Source organism: Equus przewalskii, chromosome 6 (assembly GCF_037783145.1).
Source record: "Equus przewalskii isolate Varuska chromosome 6, EquPr2, whole genome shotgun sequence".
NCBI lineage: Eukaryota > Metazoa > Chordata > Mammalia > Perissodactyla > Equidae > Equus > Equus przewalskii.
Window position 1 is genome coordinate 27,641,584 of NC_091836.1, and position 19,874 is coordinate 27,661,457.

General features: G+C 53.0%; 1 long non-coding RNA gene across 1 annotated transcript in view; it reads left to right on the forward strand.

The window, feature by feature from the left end:
* Nucleotides 1–389: 389 nt before the first annotated feature.
* The window catches only part of LOC139083865 (uncharacterized), a 38,048-nt gene continuing 18,563 nt past the window's right edge, over nt 390–19,874 (forward strand). The window contains exons 1-4 of the long non-coding RNA XR_011540890.1: nt 390–4,289; nt 4,712–4,834; nt 4,992–5,124; nt 6,173–6,340. This is a non-coding gene — a long non-coding RNA (uncharacterized lncRNA). The remainder of the gene's footprint in view (nt 4,290–4,711; nt 4,835–4,991; nt 5,125–6,172; nt 6,341–19,874) is intronic.

Consider the following 19,874-nt stretch of genomic DNA (forward strand, 5'->3'; position numbering starts at 1 on the left):
CCGAAGTCCCGGGGGTCTAGTTTCCACTCTGGAGCCCCCCACTCTCCACACTCTGGCTTGTGGGAGCTTGCCCCTGGGGCCCTCAGGAGGAAACGAGGGGGCTGGAGTCAGAGGGGTGGGTCATGATGGCCTTTGTGCAGACCTGCAAGTGTTCGGGGCTTCCCCTCCTCCCGTTAATGCTCCCTGGAATGAGAAGGCAGCAGAGGGGCCCTTGGAGATACTTGAGGCCTGATTGGGAATAAGTGTCTGATAATGACTCCCATCAAATGTCAAGCGGGCTGCTCGGCTCCTTGGGGGCTGATTGCTCCTCCTGGGTTGGTGGACGGGGGTGGGGGGTGACAGAGGGGGGAGTCTGGCCCTGGGAGCGTCTCCGCTATGGAGATCCCACCCTGGAGCTTTGTTGGGGCTTTATCTCCGGGTGAGCTCTTCCTGGGCTGTAGATGGCCTCAAGCTCCATCGCAGCCCTCCCTGGACACAGCACTGGGGTCTTTACCCCCTGGATACTGCCATGGGGTGGGTATTGCAGGTGCCAAGGTGGGTGGGAAGGGCAGGGCTGAAGCTAGAACTGACTTCACTGGTCTGGGCTGGGCCAGGGCCTGGCAGCTGGACAGAGGAGGCAGAAGCTCAACCAGGTTCTTTGCAGAAAAGGGTCCTGCCCTTTCAAGCCCCTGAGGAGCACAGGCCTCAACTTCCTCATGACTATGAGCCAAGATCTTTTCTTAAAGCCCAATATATCTGTTAGCTAGTGCTTTGTAACAAACCACCCCAAAAGTCAGTGACTCAAAATAATTTGATTCACCATTTCTCTTGAGCCTGTGGGTGATCTGAGTGGTTCTGGTCGTGGCTGGGATCCCTCATGTGCCTGTGGGTGGAGGAGGCACCTCTGTGATCTAGAACGGGTTCTCCTATTTGGGGGTCAGCTGGCCACGGGCAGGTTTAGGGAAGCCTCAGCTGGAACAAGTGGGCTCTTCTCGATGTGTCTCTCATCCTCCAGCAGGCTAGCCCAGGCTCATTGACGTGGTGCTGGCAGGGTTCTAAGAGAGGAGGGGAGGTTCAAGGTCTCTGGAGGTCTAGCCTCGGAACTGGCATGCCGTCACTTCTGCTGAATTCTATTGGTCAAAGGAAGTCAAGAGGCAGCCAGGACTCAATAGGAGGGGAAATAGACTCTGCTTCCTGTTGGGAGACGCTGTAAAGTCACGTTGCAAAGGGGCATGGATATAGGTGGGAGAGGACTTGGGGACATTGCATAATCAATCTGCCGTATCGGCCTCCGAAGCCTCTTGTCTCCCCTTCTCCAAGATCTGAGCGAGAGAACTGAGCTTTGATGCCAGGGAAGGACTGGACAGGGCCTTGACCACATGACCTCCTGGGATTCTTCCAGTTCTGACACTTGGGGATGAGCTCAAGTTCTTCTGTTAGTGAGAACATCATATCGCCCTCCAACTGTGTGACCTTGGGCTACCCACCACTTCTCTTTCTGTCTCAGTTTCCCCACTGGTGAAATGAAGTAGTTGATGGCTAGATTAGATGATTAATTATTGGGAACCTACTCTATGCCAGGCATTATGCCAGGTATTGGGCGAGAAGATCTGTAAGGGCCCTCCAGGCTGGTGTGGGAGGACATGCTGGCAGGGGACAGAGTGCCCAACGGCGTGGAAAGAGACTAGTTACAGTGACTTTACATCCCTCTCTACCCCTTTGGGGAGTCGGTTCCCCAATCTGCGCTAGGCTCCCCGTTGGAAAAACTGTGCTGTGGAAGTTCAGTCAGGTACTAAATGAGAGCGCATGTGTTAACCGTGAAGTGCGGTGCATGTGTCAGTTGCTAGAGTCCCTAGCCCTTGCCTGGACATCAGCTCCCCTGTGGAGAGCTGTGTAGATTTTACTCACTTCCAGTGAAATCTGGGGTCGCTTTCTCACTATTACATAAGTGCTTCTCGGGCTGAAGAAACATGGCAGAATTTGCTGAGTTAGACATGGTGGGGAAGGTTGTAGAAACGGGGTCACTATTCGTCATCAGATAGAGGAGGCTCGGGGAACTAAGTCTCACTCTGGGAGCATTTGAGCAGACCCAGGTTCAGCTGACACCCCTGAGCGCCTCCGCATCCCAGGCACTCTCTCCAATGTCACTGCCCTGGATGGCATCCTCACCACGACTTTGGGGGAACGGGGTTCATTTCCTGCTGTACAAAAAAGGACGCTGTGGCCTGTGGCTCCCTGAAGCAGAGAGACATCTGTCGGCCCACACAGCTGGTAATCGAGCATTTAGAATCTGTCTTGAGCCGACTGGACCTAAAGGAAATCATGCAAGCAGACCTAGATGGGGTTGAATGTAGCTCTGTTGCTTCCAGCACCATCACTTTCCCACCACATCACAGGGGGACTGCTTCGTTCCACGCCCACTGGGAACAGAACCGGCTGGAACGGCCTTAAAAGGCAGCGGGTAGGACTCAGGTGAGATGAACGGAGAACTTCCTGACCACAGGGAGCCGTGACAACAATCACAGCTGAGATTACTGAGGAGTTACGATGTGCCAGGTGCTGTGCTAAGCCCTTTGCAAACAGTATCTCCTTTAATCCTCAGAAGGACCTTGTGAGGCTGGTCCTGTTTAGGTAACTTGCCCCAGGTCACACAGATTTTGAGAAGGGGGCTGGGGTTTGCACCCAGGTGGCCTGGCTCTACCTGAGGCAGAGCACTTGTAGCTAAGGTGACGGGCCAGGTGCCTTCTGCCTTTCTGATGACTGGAGGCTGTGTGCTGCCTGTGGGGGGAAGTGTGCTTCCTTGCCCAGGAAGGCGCAGCTGGGCTTGTGGGAGTCTGCTGCAAGGGAAACAAGAGAGAAAGTGAGTGTGGAGAGAGTGTCCGAGGCCAGGCTCTCTTCTTCAGGGAGCGATGCATCACTCAGATCCCCAAGGCCATTAGCCCCCTTGATGGGTGCTGCTCTCCGCCTGGCTGTTTATCATGCCCAAGGGCGTGAAATTGATTCCAGAAAGCTTGTCCATTTCCTCTGGCTCTTCCTGCAGAGGGAGTGGAGTGGGATGTGTGTGTGCAGGGCTGACCAGGATGGGGGACACCCTTGGGTCAGCAACATAACCCAGATGGGCACATCTCTCCAGAGGCCTCTGGGACATCATCTTCACCTCCAAAGATGGAGATCTTCCCAGGGCTTCCTGGGGCAGGGGGCAAGGCTGAGATAGGACCAGCAGATTGGAAGGGTAAATGCAAGGCTGTCGACGTGATTATGGAACTGGGCAGGGGTCAGAGGCCAGTCCTGTGGTATTTTAGGGGACATTCTGGTGGAGACTGCAGTGCCTACAGTCCATGGAGAAGGTGGCTTTTCTGGAGAAGGTAGGGACAAGATATGGGCCATTGTCTGTGTATGTTGCTCAATGCAGAGTCAGACATTGGTGGGCTTTTTGATGTCACTAATGAAGACAGTGGCGCGATCACATTGCAGCAAAGACCTAGTGAGTACCTATTCTGCTCCAGGTTTTAAGCTAGACCTGAGGACACAATGACGAAAAATGTGCCGTCCCAGATCAGAGGATCTCAGAGCTGTGTGTGTGAGTGTGTGTGTGTGTGTTGGGTGGTAGTGGAGACTCACACAGGGGCTCAGGCTTGAGCGGTGCACCTGCGGAGGGGGAAACTGGGGAGGGGGCCACCCAGGCTGGATCTTCAGAATGCTTAAGTTTCACCAAGGATGGGCACACTTCTGCATCAGTTGGAGTTTGTGACCATAAGCAATAGAAGTGACTGATCAAGCAGAAAAGGAATCTATTAGAAGAATACTGGGCGTCTCATCTAATCGTAGGGAGGGCTGGAGAACCAGACTCGAGGCCAAGCTTCCAGGCACGATGGCCCACTGCACCACGGAACTGGGCTGACGGAGAACTGCAGCCGCTGCTGCTGTCTCACCAGACGCCAGGGAATGTCTGCTGCTGCTGCCACTCCCCACTGATTGCACTCTGGGCCAGGAACTTAATCCTGCTGTCACTGCTACCCAAGAGCTGGACACCTCCGTTTCCACCCTTGCCCTGCACAGTGGATTCTGGACATCGCCTCCTGACTCAAATTCCTCCCTTTGAAAGTGAGGTCTCTTATGAGTGACTCTGACTGGTGAGGTCCGAGTCACATGTCTGTGCCCAGCTGCAAAGGAGACTGCGTAACCAAGTTTCTGATTTCTGCCTTGGGGAGGTGTGACTCATGAGGCTGGAGGCTCTGGAACTCGCCAAGGATGTTTGTGGGACGTCAAACCAACTAACAACGAACATGATAAAGTCTGCTGCAAGGACGGTAAGTCCACAAGAACAGGAAATGTCTTTTCTTTGCTGGTGGACCTCCTGCCCATAGCTTGTGCCTGGCACAAGGTAGACAGTCCTTAGCTCCTTATTGAATGAATGAATAAATGGCAGCAAGAGGGTGATGCTCACTGTGGGGCTTGGACATGATGTCCTTTCATTTACGGGTATTTTGGGAGAGAGTTAAGCCACCTGGACAGCAATTTGTGTCTTATTTGGACCATCTTGCCAACCAGTCTGCAATCTGTGTCACTGGTCTGATTCTCTACTCTTTGCGGGATGGGCAGTGGTGTGGTCCCTGGGATTAGGCAGAAAGCAACTGACCCAGTTCAACAGAGAGGGTTGAAGCAAACACGGTTAACGATGAAAACCTGTATTGATTGCAACAATCTCTACTTTACTCCACTGTTCCTCCAGCGGATACTGTCTACCCAGCACCCAGTTCCCACTTCCTCCTCCCTCACAGGACCCCGCATTTGTTTGTGCCTCTGGGAGAAGCTGGACCCACCCCCAGCTCCTGGCTGACCTGATTGGTCTGAGGTAATTCCATTTTTCTTGCCAGCGATTGGTCAGGAATGGGCCAATGAGATGCAAGGAGATGTAATGAGGGGTAGGGGGAAGTCTTTACACTCTGCAAGAGTCTCTGAGAGTTGTTCTCTTCTGTTTTTTTCTGAACGCTGTCATGGGTGGATCTAAGGCTCTGAACTGCCCTAGTCATCTTGTGGTCTGGTCTGAAGATGATGGATACACGAAAAAGAATCACAGGACCAGGTTTCCAGATCATACCAGATCTCCACCAGATTCTGCCCTACCTCCAGGTTCCAGAGCTAGTAAGTTTCCGAGTGAGCTGGGCCGCTTTGAGCTGTTGGATGTTCTGTTCTTTGCCCTGAAGCCCCCCTGGCAGCTACAGCGTTCACTGGTCGCTTATGTGTAACGGTGGCCCAATCCCAGGAGATGGCGCAGCTGGCATCTGGGTGGTGCTGAGTGGGCTAAAGAATGGCCCCTCTCCTCACCCTCAAATGCCTTCCCATTGGCACATGTGACAGTGCCTGAGATGTATTAAGGAAGGTCTTTCCTTTCAAGGCAGCCTGGTGTCTAGGGGGCCCTGTTGAGGACAGAAATGTTCCAAGAAGAGATGGCCCAGAGTCAGTGAGCATCTCAGAGAGTGGAGGACTTTATCAGGGAGGTGCAAAGCCCCTCGTCACCTGGGACTCAGATGGAAAGAGACCTTGGGCAGAAGGGCAGGGGGACAGAGCCCCTGCCCCAGTGTCACTCCCCAGCAAGCAAAGATGGAGGCCTTGCTCTCTGGCCAAGTCCATGCTCTGGCGGGCACAGTTCTCCAAGAGTGCACTGCAGGAAAACATCCTCTGGTGAGCAGTTGGCATGTCCTGGGACCCCAGCTGGGGCAGCGGCTGTCAGAGGCATTCGGCTCCAAGTCACCACCCGCGGGGGGTGTGCACCGGTCCCACCTTACTGAGAGAGCAATGGAAGGCCCTGTGCTCCAGAGGGCTCCAAACTGCTCCGTATTTCCCTGGGAGGGGAGTCGGGCGGCGGAACATAAATAAGACAATTTATTCAGAGAAACCATCTCCCCTATTTACATTTAAATTGAATAATTTAAAACACCTTTACCCATTTCCATAAATTATCCCCCATTGGACAGGCAGTGCAACTGCATAGAGGGGGTGCCGTCCTGGGGAAAGACCTAATTATGTCCCCTGCCACGCCGCTGCCGTTGGGGGGAGGAGGGGAGCTCCCGAAGAGGCGGACGTTTGTCTTAGAATTGGCAGGGGGAAGGAGGGAGCTAGTAGGAAGGTGAGGCACCTTTAAGAGCTTTACAGCTGGGAGGTAAGGGTGACAAGTCTTCCTCTATCACAGGAGCAAAGTCACTGGGACCAACACCCCCGCCTCTCAGCTGAGGACACCACCCGAAGTTTGACCTGCGTCAGCCGTCCATGTTTGCAGTTCCGCAGACCCAGCCTCTGGAGCCGGGGAGGAAGGGGAAGAGAGAAAGCACAGGGTTCCTCAGCGACTAGTTAGTTCCAGGTATTTCCCAGGCTCTGTGCCGAGTGCTGGGGACACGGGCGTAACCGGCCCAGCCCTGCCCTCAGGGCTCCAGGAACGGGGGAGAAAAACTCCATTCGTCAGGCTGTGAGCTCAGATCAGAAGCAGAGGAGAGGCAAGGATCCACAGAGGGCAGGAAGAGGAGAGGCACTGTCCTACCGAGGACCCAGGTTCACACAGGAGGTGGCTCTTGAGATGACCCTCGGAGGGTGGGTAGACTCCGGTAGGTGCTGAGGAAGAGAGACTGCCTCTGAGAGGGGACCTGTGAGAAAAGGCACAGACTTCAGAAGGCTCGGGGGGGGGGGGGGGGGGGGGGGGGGTCTGTGGCCTGAGGGGGCCAGAGGGACTTCAGGGGAGGAGGGTCGGGGCAGGGTGGGCTGGTCCTTATCCCTGGGCGGGTGCTGGAGCAGGCTCAGAAGCAGAGCTGCCAGCTGGGCTGGTGGCCTTGTCATGGCATCGTTTTCCTTTGCAGCACACTGAGAGCTTGTGTGGGTGGGGCGTGGGCATTTCAATCCTCTGCCACTGACTCCTTTTAGGCCCCCGAGGAAGGCCTTTTGCCCAAGTGCCTGAGTTTCCCCACCAGGGGCCAGTGAAGCTGGAGGCTTTTCTCCGACCCCCCCCGGATGTGGAGGGCATCTGCTTCCTGGCATTGGCCTACTAGATCTTAGGGGCCCTGGGGTCCCTCTGCCTCCAGGATCTCCTGGGCTGTCTCCCTTCCCCCGCCTCCCCCCGGGCATCACCTCCCTCTGGCCCTTCCCAGAGATGGCGCTGTCTCCACCTTCTTTCCTCTGGACCATAGATGGTGGCTCTGGCCTCAGAGTAGAGCCCCAGGTGACTCAGCCTTCTCCCCAGGTGAAGGCCAAATGGCTAGTGAACCATGTGGAGTAGGGGTGATTGGGCTTGGAGAAGGGCACCGCAAAGGCTGGCCCTGGAGGGAGGCTGGCAGCAAGCTCTTCAATGCTATGACAACCCTGGGAGGCAGGCGTGATTGGCTCTGCTGAAGAGATGAGGGAACGAGGCTCCAGGCTGGGGAAACTAGGAATGGGACTGTGTTCTGTCTCGAAATCCCCTGATCGCAGGCTGAGCTGCGTGGCTCATGAGGGTGTCGACGGCAGTCACTGGCGAGCAGAGCTGTGACAGGGGCCATGTGAGCAGATGGGGCATAGACCTCTCTGGGAAAACAGATTAGGGTGGCCGTGGCGGGGCTTCAAAGCTGTGCTGCCGCCTTGGATGTGATGGAATCTTATCCATGTGTTCCTTTGCCATCTTTGTGGGCCCTCCTCGGGGAAGACGGACAGACCCAGCAGTGAAAAATGCCTGTGAGCCAAGGCACACTTGGCCCCTTCTCCAGTCTTTTCAGAACCAACATTCTTAAAATAAGCTCCTCTAGTCTAGGAAAGAGATGTCTCCACTGGTGGCCTCTATTTCTTAGCCTCTCCCCAGCACGTCCTGTCCCCTCTGGTCGGGTAAGTGGTTTTGTCCTCTCCTACTGCTCTGGGTCTAGGGTCAGGTCTAGGTTCAGATCCCGAATCTATCATTTGCCAGCTGTGTGACCTTGGGAAAGTCACTTGCCCTCTCTGAACCTGACTCTCTTCAGGATCATAGTGGTGATCTCAGAAGGTTGTTGTGAGAATTAGATGAGATTGTATAGTCAGCCACGTGACCTAGAGCTCAGGACACAGAGCGGTTGCTCAGTAAATGTCAGCTTCTTTTCTGATAGGTCTGCCACCCGTTAATGAGGTCCTCCCAGCTCCCCTTTGCTTTTCTAAAAAGTCCCAGGGAATCTTGTCTGGGAGACCTTTCACAATTCGCTCCCTGCATGACTGTCGCACTGCTCGGTGTCCCCTGGGCACTGAGGTGTCCAGCTTCAGGTGCTTGTGTGTGGCTGGAGGTGGAGCAGGGCTTCGTCTCCTGGCTCCACCAATTTCTTGCTGTGGGACGTTGGGCAGCTGACTGAAGCCATTTTTGTCTCATTCTCCTCTTCTGTTAAAAGAGGCAAAATATTGTCTACCTTACAATGATGTTGTGAGAATTAAATGAGAAATAACCTGGGTTAAGCACCTCGTATGATGCAGGGCACACAGCAGTCACTCAGCAACTGCACTGTTACTTGTCTGTGTGTGTGTGTGTGTGTGTGTGTGTGGTGTGGCAGCGTGGGCTGCTCCCCATCAGGTTGGGTCCTCCTGGGCAGGGACTGCCTCCTCTCTGTCCTCAGTCTCCCCGGGCACCGAGCAGAGACAGTCCTCATCCTGGAGGGTTCAGGCTAATGGGAAAAATGCCCCCCACCCCCTTCACAGGGTCTCAGGCCATTCATCTCGTGAACTTGGTAATTCTGCCTTAACTATTGGCGAAGTGGCTGCAAGTGTGGCTGTGATAAGAGTGGAGCTATTTGGGGCTCATTTCCATGCCTCTGTCGAGGTTTCCCAAGGGAGTTTAGGGTGTCAAGGATCTACAAAGTAGGGCTCTCCTATTTCATCCCACGAGGAGCTTTTGAGCATCTAGACGATTGAGCAGTGATTCCTGAGCAGCCTCCTGGACCAGTATTTGGGCATTAGAGACAGCTCAAGATCCCAGCCCAGACATGCCCCCCAGGTACCATCTTGCTCGTGCCAGCCTGGCCCCCAGGGTGGTCAATTAGCCAAGTTATATGACTGTTGGAGACAGGGGCCAGCAAGGGCAAAGGCAGGTGTCATGGGGGGGGGGGCACTGTTATGGATGTCCTGGAGTATGGCTCAGACATGACACTTTGATTTTTTAAGGAGTTTCTGATTTCTCTGGGCCTCAGTTTCCTCACAAAACAGGGGATTTGATTAGATATGACCTCCAAGGTCATCTACACATTTTAAAGTTTGGAATTTCTAGGTCTGACCTGAATCCCTCTTGCTGCGTTTGGAGCCAACAGCCACTATGGTAATAAGCGTGCGACATTGGGTAGGTCTAGAGAGCTGCGTTTTTAGTCTCTTCTGTGGAGAGCTTCGGTGGGATTGTATTCCGATTAAATATTTAACGGGATGTAGCTGCCTGTTGAAATCACTGCCACCACCTTGGGCAAGGGCCTCCTTTGTGTTATTTGCAATGTGTCCATAAACTGCAGGGCTGAGCCTGGCTGGAAATCTCCCCCAAAAGACCATGTGGGGTTTAGGGGTCCAAATGGATTGTCCAAAGCGCAAAGGAAGGTTTCAGGGCTCTGAACGCACCCTTCCCACCCCGCTTCCCAGAGCCTATTACAGTATCCTGGCAGGACCCAGGAAGTGGGATCAGCCCCATGTTTGGGGCCGCTCTTTATTCTGCCTGCTCTCTGAGAGCTGGGGAGAGAGCGTGTGCTTTTTCTCTGCGTTAATAAAACCCGAAATGAGTCTTCATTAAGGGCTCCATTAAGAAGCCACTGTTATTCTTGGCACTCATTAGCGTTGCTGCTCACCACTAAATTGCCACACTGGTGTTTTCCCGGGTCTTCTCAGAGCCCCCTCCCAATGCTGGAGAGCTGCTCTCGAGATGGACCTCGACTTGCTGAGTCTCTGAGATGGAAGAACTGGTAACTCCCTGGTTCACCTCATCCATTCCCCTGTCTCTGCACAATTGCTTGTTGGAATTCCAGAGCCTCTCAGCAGCCTGTTTAAGGGTTTAGTGGATCTAAGTGGAAGTTCTTTCTCTTGTCTAACTGCCCTCTTTTGCTGCAGTGTAAGCCAACTTGAACCCTTCACTAGGATAATGAGGACTATCTTTCTTTCTGAGAACACTTTGCTTTCTTTCTCCTGCTGCATTCAGCTCCTGGATTAAATTTGCTAAGTGATGAAACCCTGCCTCCTTCCTGTCTCCCTGTGGTAGGACGCAACCCTAGATGAAGTATTTATGAAGGGTAAGTTTGTCTCTCAGGTTCCTGGCCGTCTCCCTCCACCTGTGCCCTTCTTAACTCCTCCATGCGCATCTTCATCTTTATTCTCTTCGGGCCTCAGGACAACTCCTAGGCCTTTACCCAGGACCTGTGGCTGCCTGACCTCATCCTCCCCAAAGAATCAGTTAACGTATACTAAATGCTTCCTGTGTGCCAAGGACTGCACCAGGTCCTCTATCTCATTTAGTCGGCATCCCAATCCCAACAGGTGGGCATTACTGGTACCATTTTGTAAATGAAAAAAACAGCCCCAAAGGGGTTCATGTCCTTGGTCACATGGGTAGTTAGAGGCAAAGCCAGAATCGAACCCAGGTCTCCTGACTCCAAGGAGAATGCACCGCCCGCCTCACCAAACCGTCCTCGTCTCCTCACCCTTCAGGGCTCAAGGTAATTAACTGACGTGGGAAAGGACTTGGATCCACTGCCAGTGCTAGCTGCTGATGTGACAAGAAAAAATGAGACTAAAAGTTAGACTTTTTTCTTACATGTCAGAACTTCTGCATCCAAGTACACGTTGTTCCCTTCAATGTCGTACACTTGGGAAGTCTGATAAGCACGCCAATCATGTCACATTGTGAAAGCACCGTTGAAACCCCCTTTGGAAGTCTACAGCATATGGTCTTGAATATTGGTGGTGTTTGTCTTTTTAGGGTGAACTGTATCTTTGGAAATACCCCAAAGTCATTTGGAGCCAAGTCTGGAGAATAAGGAGGCATTGAAATAGGTGATTCTGCTTTGGATCCAAAGCCTTTTAAAACATTTCTCGGTGAAGTGTAGTATAGATGCTCACTGTTCCACAGGCCCCAGCTTTTGTGTTGTACAGAAGGTTGCTCGAACATTTCAGAATCTTGACACATGAAATAAAGCTTGATTGGCTATTCAGTGGGGGAGAGGTGTGGGGGAAGGGTGGGCAATGATGCTCAAAACCAAATGACCCATGACCTTTCCTCACAATTTTGAGCCACTTTTTGGGCCCTGGGGAGTTGGAGTTCCCCTGGCAGATATGTTGGCTCCCTGATCCTGGGTCAGCTGGGGCATCAATGCTTTATTGATTACCATTTTCCTGCCAAAGATGTGGCCTAGTCTGACTTTATCTGGAAGACACAATATATGGAAATGCTCTCTTTTCTGTCTATCACAAGAATGTGGCTCAACTTTTTATAAAACAATTTCCTGTTTGCTGTTTTTTTTTCTTCAAAAGTCTGTTTCTTTGCCTTAGCTGAACTCTTCAGCCGTCATTCTCATTGTTAATCACATCTTTCAATGAAGTGAGTCTCTTACCTTTTTCAATATTTTCATTGGCCTCAGAGGGGGGATGGGAGGGGGCTGGACAGTTGCTCTGACCATGTCCTGCGTATCCTCTTTTCTTTAAACCTGGTGAGCCTGTGTAACATCCCATTGTCCTTGACATTATCTCTCTTCCACACCCTTGTTTAAGCCTCTCAAGTGTCCCCTTTGCAGTATTTCTGTGACCTTGGCCTTGATTTTCAGGCTTCAGTAGAACTCACTCACTTTTTGAGGAACCAACCCAGCACACACTTCCAGTCTCCATCAGGCTGGCTGAGTCTGGCTGCAGTGGAGATGGGAAGTTTGTGATGGGCTGATGTTGAGAAATGGCTGCTGTGAGTTGATACATGTCAGTCTCTCCTCTTCTGCTTTCAGGGAAAGCCCATCTGGTAAAGTTGTTGTCATATGAAGACTGTCCGATTTAACAGGGGTCCCTGGAGTGAGGTGCCCTTGCCTCTGTTATTTTAGACAAACTCAGTGAAAACTTTGGAATATTACTCCACTTCGATGAGCTTCAGTTTTGTCATCTGTAGAGTGGTAATAATCATAACTACATCCTGGGAGGTTGTGAGGACTGAAAGAGAGAATTCATACAAAGGGCTTGACTTGTGACTGGTGCAGAATAGGTGCTAAAAAGTGAAAGCCATTCTTGTGATGACCAACTTACTGGTGATTCCAGTGGGCTGTGAGCTCAAGAGGTTTTTCATCAGGTGAATTAACTGATCACAGAGCGAAGGGAGAGGAAGGGGGTGGGAGCTGTCCATGGTTCTGCATCCGTTCAGCCAGGAAGCCATTTTTTTTTTTTTAAAGATTTTATTTTTTTCTCCCCAAAGCCCCCCAGTACATAGTTGTATATTCTTCATTGTGGGTCCTTCTAGTTGTGGCATGTGGGATGCTGCCTCAGCGTGGTTCGATGAGCAGTGCCATGTCCGCGCCCAGGATTCAAACCGACGAAACACTGGGCCACCTGCAGCGGAGCGCGCGAACTTAACCACTCGGCCACGGGGCCAGCCCCAGGAAGCCATTGTGACTGATCCAATAAACGTGATCAGTGATCACCTACTTTGTGTCAGGCACTCTTCTAAGCACCAGAGTGTTCCGGCAAAGGGAAAGTCTTTTATCTAGTTTCCCGGACAGTCTGATGTGTAGAAAGGTGACAGGGTGTGTGACATGCCCCCATCAGAGAGCATGGGACTGTCTCATGTGCATGCATATATGTAGGCATTTTAAAAAATACTGTGTGTGTAATGTGAGTGTACTCGTGTGTGTGTGTGTGTGTGTTGGGGGGGATGAATGAGTGGAGGCTGAAATGAAGGAGTGGTATTGCTGTAACGTAGCTCACTTTGGTAAACTAGCTGATAAGAAGGTCCCAGCTTGGCCACGAGGAGAGGATGGCTTCCTAGAACTTCCCGGAAAGACTGAAAGGCACGCTGGTCCCCACCCTTCTCCCCCTCCTCGCCCACCAGAGCAGAGTAAATCTGAAGCCAGAGCTGAGCTGCTTTCCTGCTGCGCACTCCAAACTAATTTTCTGGTACATTATACACTTGGCCTTTTGAACAATCAATGGCCTTAAATGCTGTTTGGTTCCTGCAGCCAAATCCAAGAGAAATAAGACATAATCCATCTGGCTGATATGGCCAGAGCAGGCGGGGAAGGAGAGAGAAAGAAGGAGACTAGAGCTGCCCTGGGGATCTGCTTGGCTCAGGGAGGGCCGGGGAACTGGAGGGACCTGCCAGCTTCTGAGAGAATGGGCCTTTAAGAGATATTGATGGCTGGCTAATCACAGCCCATTTGTCTCAATGCATCCTACCCATAGAGCTGCCACTCCCGCAGTAGCTGAGCTTTAGTGGGGAAGGGCTGAGATAAGACTCAGGATTCAGGGTTCAGATGGAGGGGCCCAGCCCTTGGTGTGAGTGTCCTACAATCCTGGGTGGAATGGTCTAGCTTGGGTCTCAGTCTGGGGTTAGATTTGGGGCATAATCCCCAAGAAGCTCTGAGATGGCACGAGGCAGGCTATCCCTGGGGGCAGGGATCTGAGGTCCCAGAACAAGTTTGAGCTGCTTGGAGGAACCCACACCTGGCTCAGGAAAGGAGAGCACGTTCCCTGTGGGCCCTGGCCTGGCTGAATGCAAGCCCTGCCCTGGCGCTCATCCTGGCAGAGGGTGGGATGTGAGGAGGTATGTGGGGTAGAAGGGGGGCTGACTTGGTCTTCTCCTGCAGGTTATTCCACACAGGAAGAGGGAAAGCAGAATCAGCCTCCTTCAGAGCCTCTGCTCCCCCAGGGGGAAACTCCCAGAAGAACAAGCAGCAAGCATCTCAGGGGCCCTGCTGCCCTGTTAGTCCAGTGGGAGGACTGCATCCCAAGGACCCCCAATGTCCTCTGCTTCTCTCCCACCCTCTGGTCTATGCCCACTCAGAGGACTGAGTTGGGGGAGTCAGCTGCCCAGCGCAGGGCTCAGTTTCCCCATCTCTTTCTAGAAATGGTCACTCTCTAGAGACAGGTAGGTGGAGAACGCAGACCTCTGCTGGATCCAGGGGCATGGGTCCTTTTCCTTGTGGATGAGATACCCAGAAGGTGGGAGAAACGATGTTCAGGATGTGAAGTCAATCACGTAGCAGCCTGGCAAGATGTGGGGGAGGCAGGAACACATCTTCCCGAAGGGTTATCTGGGAGTGGTTTCCCCAGGGAGACAGTGGGTGGAGGGAGGGAGGTAGGAGGTGGCAGCTCTCTTGCCTTGCCCTGCACCTGGCTCTGGGGAATGGGACCCACCCTAACTGCCTGTCTGCTTCTCCAAGCACTGCCATAGGCAAGGTCGCTGTTGGCACCTCACCTGAGACACAGGTGACACCTCAGCCTCTGAGGACAGTGGGGTAGGAGAGGGTGGCAAGGCCATAAGGGGCCCACCCAGGTACCAGGGCAGAGGAGCCGCAGGCAGGGGACAGGGAGCCGAACATGGGTACATGCTCCATACAGAGGGAGTTTCAAGATTGGCAGGTGGAGGCTAACTTGGAGGGTGATGAAAGGGAGGAGAGAAGCTGGGCCCAGCATTTGTTCGGGCCACTGGAGGCCTCCCAGCTACCCACAGCCAGGGCCCAGGGGATCCCCACAAGGCCTGGCTCTACCTGGCCCCACTGAGCTAGAGAGCTGTCCCGCTTCCTTGGTCCAGGGCGGCTCAGCCTTCAGCTGCTGCTGCAGTGACAATCTAGCAGCTGCACAGCTCTATGATGGGGCGGGGCCCATGCTCTTCTCCGATGGGTAATTATGTTAGAGCATGTTCTGCGGAGATGCAGGCTTGTCTGACAAGGCACACTCTTGTTCCTGCCACCGAGGCAGCTGGGGAGCGGAGCGGAGAGGCCAGGGGCTGAAGGTGATGCTGTCTCATGGGGAACCCGTCACAGATAATGAGCTGCTGGTCCCATGGGACACATGCAGCTGGGCATCCCCGTCCATCCCCTGGCCAGGGGAAGGAAGGCAAGAAGGGGCTTGAGGACCAGAGGACCCCTTGAAATATGGAGGGGGCTGGGGGATGTCCCACACTTATGGTAACAATTATTGTAATGATTTATCATTAACAATTGTTATAAGAGCAGAGATACTTAATATTTATATAGCACTCTGTAGTTTTCAAAGCATTTTCACATTTGATTTTCACCATAATCCTTTGATGTGGGAACAGATCTTTATCCCCATTTGAATGACGAAAAAGCGAGAGTCAAGAACATTAAGCACCTTGGTCCAGAGCCTGGCTGTCTGATGTGTTTGTTGTTCAGGGCTCCTTCTGTTACCGCGAGTCCCTGGCCCTGTGTCGCTCCAGAGGCCCTGAGTGTGAGGTACCAGGGCGGGAGTTGAGAGGAGGGGCCGGAGGGACCCAGGTTCCCACGTTGGGACGCTCCTGCGGCAGGACAGGCCATTCACGAAAGGAGGGATGCTGATGTGAAGGCACGGCGATGAGCAAGAGAGACAGGCCGGATGAGTGTTCCCACACAGACACGATGCTGCTGCTGTGCCGCCGTTCCAGGAGGAGGCTGTGACACTGATTGCCATCTGTGTGCGCGGCTCTGGTTTAAAAAGACACTGCATGACAAGCAGCCCTTTCCGCGCGGCGTACACGTGAAGATGGTGCCAATGAACACCGCGCATTCTGCACTGAAAAACTGAGAACCCAGAAAAGATGACAGGATCGTTCAGCAGGGCCGGGGTAAACCTGGGAAGGCTTCCCGATGGAGGGAGTTCTGAGTGGAGCCTGGAAGGATGGAAAGGACAGGAGCCGTTAGAGGTGAAACAGAGGGCCGGGGGCACAGGAGTGAAAGGATTGGGGTGGTGAGCATGTTAGCTTGGATTGGCTTAGGGGTAGGGGGAATTAGGGTGGCTGAAGGGCCCAGCCTATGATGATTGAGATGGAAGGTCAGATGTGAATTCAGTAAGCTAGAAATTAAGGACCCCCTGAGCTCCTTAGAAGGGAAGAAACACGATCAAAACAGAGTGTGAAATGTTTTATAAGGCTTTGTGTAGACTGAGGATTGGATGGAGAGACTGAGGACAGGTGTGGGTGGGTGAGCGCTCTGGGATTTAGCAGTGCTCCATGCTGACTTGGAATTCCAGGCCCTGGCCATGGAACCTGGGATTCTCTGGATGGCTGTGGGCATTAGGACCTGCAGCACATTCTGACCCTGCCCCGCTGCCAGGTTGGGCTGCGTTCATTCTGGACCTTGGCAGGACAGATGGCTCCCCAAGCCCATTGCTCTGCCCCAGGGCACCCCCTCTCCGAGCCCATTGCCCGGCCCCAGGGCACCCATTCCCAGCCGGGACCCAGCCTTCCCCCTACAGGAGGCCAGTTCAGTGCTGGATTCTGCCTCAGGCTCCAAGAAAGCTCTTGCTGCTCTGGGAAGATGCCCTGCTGCTCCTTCTGCTCTGCTCTGGGGTGATTGATGGCTGCCTATACGCGGGTGAGCAGCCTTCTCTCCCCCAGCCCAGTTTAGCTGGTTGGAGCGGGTAGGAATCAGGCTCTCAGAGTAATCAAAGAGGAGTGGCAGGGAGGACAGGCCAGGGAGACAACCCAGAGGCTCCAAAGGGTGGTTCTACATGGAGCGACTGGTTCCAGGGACCAGGAGACGGTTGGGAAGTACCATACAGTGAGCTTAATACTGGAGTCTTCTGTGTAGGAAGAAAGTAAGATATACTGCCTGATTTCTTGGTTTCTCAAGGCCAGCCTTGACTAGGGCCCTGAAAGGCCCATGATGGCTGGAGAGCAAGAGCCTGCTATTTTCCTCAAGGGGAAACTGAGGCTCAGGGAAGAAGGAGGTGGTTTATCCTTAAAAGGATGTACTCTGTGAGTCCCACTGCCAAGTGTCTTCTCTCAACCATCACCCACCCCTCTGGGGTCCCACAGTGTAAGGTAGGAGGGGGTTTCATCTCTCTCTGTCTCTCTGCCAGGCCTTCCTGGGGAATTTTAAAGGGACAAATCCTTTTCTCAGGATTGGGGGTAGGGGGAACCCGGGAGCTATAGGCACCTATAAAACCAATTTAAAAATCAGTCTAGCCAACCAGCCCCCAAAGGAACCAAAGGGAGCTATAGAGTAACTCAAAAGCAGACACTAATGGAGGAGAAAAGAAATGTAGTTACATATTCATCAGCTTTTAAATATTCATGAGGATTGTAAAGCAGATTAATTTTCATGCCTCATTTCTCCCGTGGTTCCAGCCGTCCATATTTTACCACAGCAGCAGAAGAAAAAGGAGCCATGGATCACTTGGCCACTGCTCTCACCATCACTTAAGGATCAACGTGTGTGTGTGCGCGTGTCTGTGCACGCATGCGGGTGTGCACGTGTGTGTGTGCCCTCGTGTGTGTGAGGGGCCAGGGGAACAGGAGGGGTAGTTACTGGAGGTGAAGCTGATCATCTCCTGAGGACTGGGTCTCTTCAGCTGAGTCAGGGTGACGTGAGAACAGCAGGACACAGCAGCACGACAACAAAGGCATCATGGGGGTGTCTGAGGGCGAGGGAGTGGTCTGGAGCAGAGAGGACTCTGGGGGCATTGAGTTCCGGCCTTCCCAGGGTGAAAAGAGAAAAGGATCTTCACCAGCATCAGCAAGAGTTTCACCTACCCTCCCCTACACTAACGGTCTGAGATGAATGCCTGAGTGAGGTGAGAGAGCAGGGAGAGGGCATGCAGAGGCGGGTGAGAAAGGTGTGGAAGAGACCGAAGGACAAGGAGAAGAAGAGCACCTGAGAGGGAGGAAGAAACAGGAGCAAAGAAGGAAATGAAAGAGTGATTGAGAGCCCCATTTGGTACAGGAGGAGAGCGTTAGAATAAAAGGCCATTGGATAAAAGCAGTAGGGATGGAGGTTAGATGTCTGGGAGGACTTTCAAGTCCCAGGGCGATGGGACCTTCTCTCTATAAGGAGTGGGAGAAATGTTCCCTTGAGTCATACACCAGCTGTGAGGCAGAGTGAAGGGAGCCTGAAACCAGAGACGCATCAGGGATTGCTTGGGAAGCACAGCCAACAAGTGTCCTGGTCAGATGGGGCAAAGCCAGGTTAGGGGAGACTCAGTGTCAAATGCGGGGTATCAAGGTGAGCCACTCTAGAGCCAAGGGGGCAAATGTCACTGTCCAGAGTCATGAATGAGAACCAGGGAGCCTGTGAAGCAGCAGGTGGGGGGCCCCAGAGGACAGAGTCTCTGATGCAGCTTCTTCTTGGAGGTCCTGGAGCGTGGCTCCTGGGTGGTGATGTGATCTGAAAGCCCTTTGTGGTTTGGGCCAACTTTCTTGGAATAAGAGGAGGGTGGAGCTGGCCTCCGAAGGACCCATCCAGGTTTGCGAGCTCCTGCCCTCTTCTGTGGACACAGAAGGGTATTCTGTGGAGTAGAATGTGGACCTTCGGGCGTCACTAGGCAAGACCTCACCAGTGGGCTCCTTCCCCAGCTTCGTTCCCTTCGTACCATCTTAGGTCTCTCCACTGAATTCCTAACTAGTGTCCACCTGCCCACTGAATGGCTCCACTCGATGTCTAGTAGACATCTCAAACCTAACACGTCCACAACCAGACTGCTCTCCCCCCAGCCCACGCACCTGTTAGGCCTGCAGCCTTCCAAGCTGTATCGGTCAGTGGCAACTCCATCCTTCCAGCTGCTCAGGCCAAAAGCCTTAGGAGTGGTCCCTGACTCCTCTCTCTTCCAGTCCTTCAACATAACATTCAGAACCTTCTGAATTCACTCCTCACCTCCTCTGCGGCCTCCACCCAGGGCCAAGCTCCCATCTTCTCTTGTCCCGAGTTTTACTGTAACTGTCTGCTCCCCTTCTGTGCCTATAAGGCTCTTCATGGTCTGGCTCCTCCCCTTCGTCACTCTGACCATGTCTCTCTCACTTGAACCCTGATAACTACATTGGTCTCCTTGCTGTTCCCTGAGCAAGCCAGGCCTGCTCCCACTTCAGGGCTTTGCATCTGAGGCTCATTCATTCCCTTCCTTCAGGACTTTGCTCAGTGTCCCTTCTTAGTGAGGCCTTCCTGAGCAGCTTCTTTAAAATACTGCTCCTTTCCCTGGCTTTCTCTCCCTCTCATCCTGCTCTACTTTTTCCCCATAGCACTTTTCACCTCCTAACACGACACACAGTTAAGTATTATGTTTGTTACTGTTCTTGATCTTCCCCCCATCCCCTGGAATTATGCCTCCCGGAGGGCAGAGATTCTGTCCATTTAGTGCAGTGCTTTATCCCCAGCACCCAAAGCTGGGCCTGGCACGCCTGGAAATCTCACAGGAGAGTTCTCCAATAAATATGTATTGAACAGGAAGCCTCCCCTTCTTCCCATGAAAGATTAACTGCTATGGTAATTGCCCATCTGATGAAAACAACTGAATACCGGGCAAAGTATATGAAACGACTACTTTCAGACAATGGGCCACGGGGAACACAGGACGGTAGTCCCTGAGAGGAGAGAAACAACCTCGCCATTGTGAAGGAAGGGGAATCCCAAATAGAGCCTGGGGGTTGAGTTGATAAGACAGAGATGGAGCTGAGGAGGGAGTTTGTGAGAAAGAATACTGAAGAGGAGGGAGCTGCACATGGAGAGTTCTGGAACTCTGTGGAAGGGTTCTCGAAACTTTGGCTGAACATGGCGCAGAACTTGGATCTGTGCATAATTGGGGTGAAACACCATGAGGTTAGGGAAAGACCTGCCAGAAAGCAGAAGACTGAACAGACCTCACAGGGCTGGGATTGGCTCAGATTCCCACCAGCGAGAGTGGAGAGAGCTTGCAGCACATGGCGCACTGGATAGGGTCCTCAGAAAGATGTTACCTTAGCCAGAGACCAAAGGCTGCCCCGGACCCAC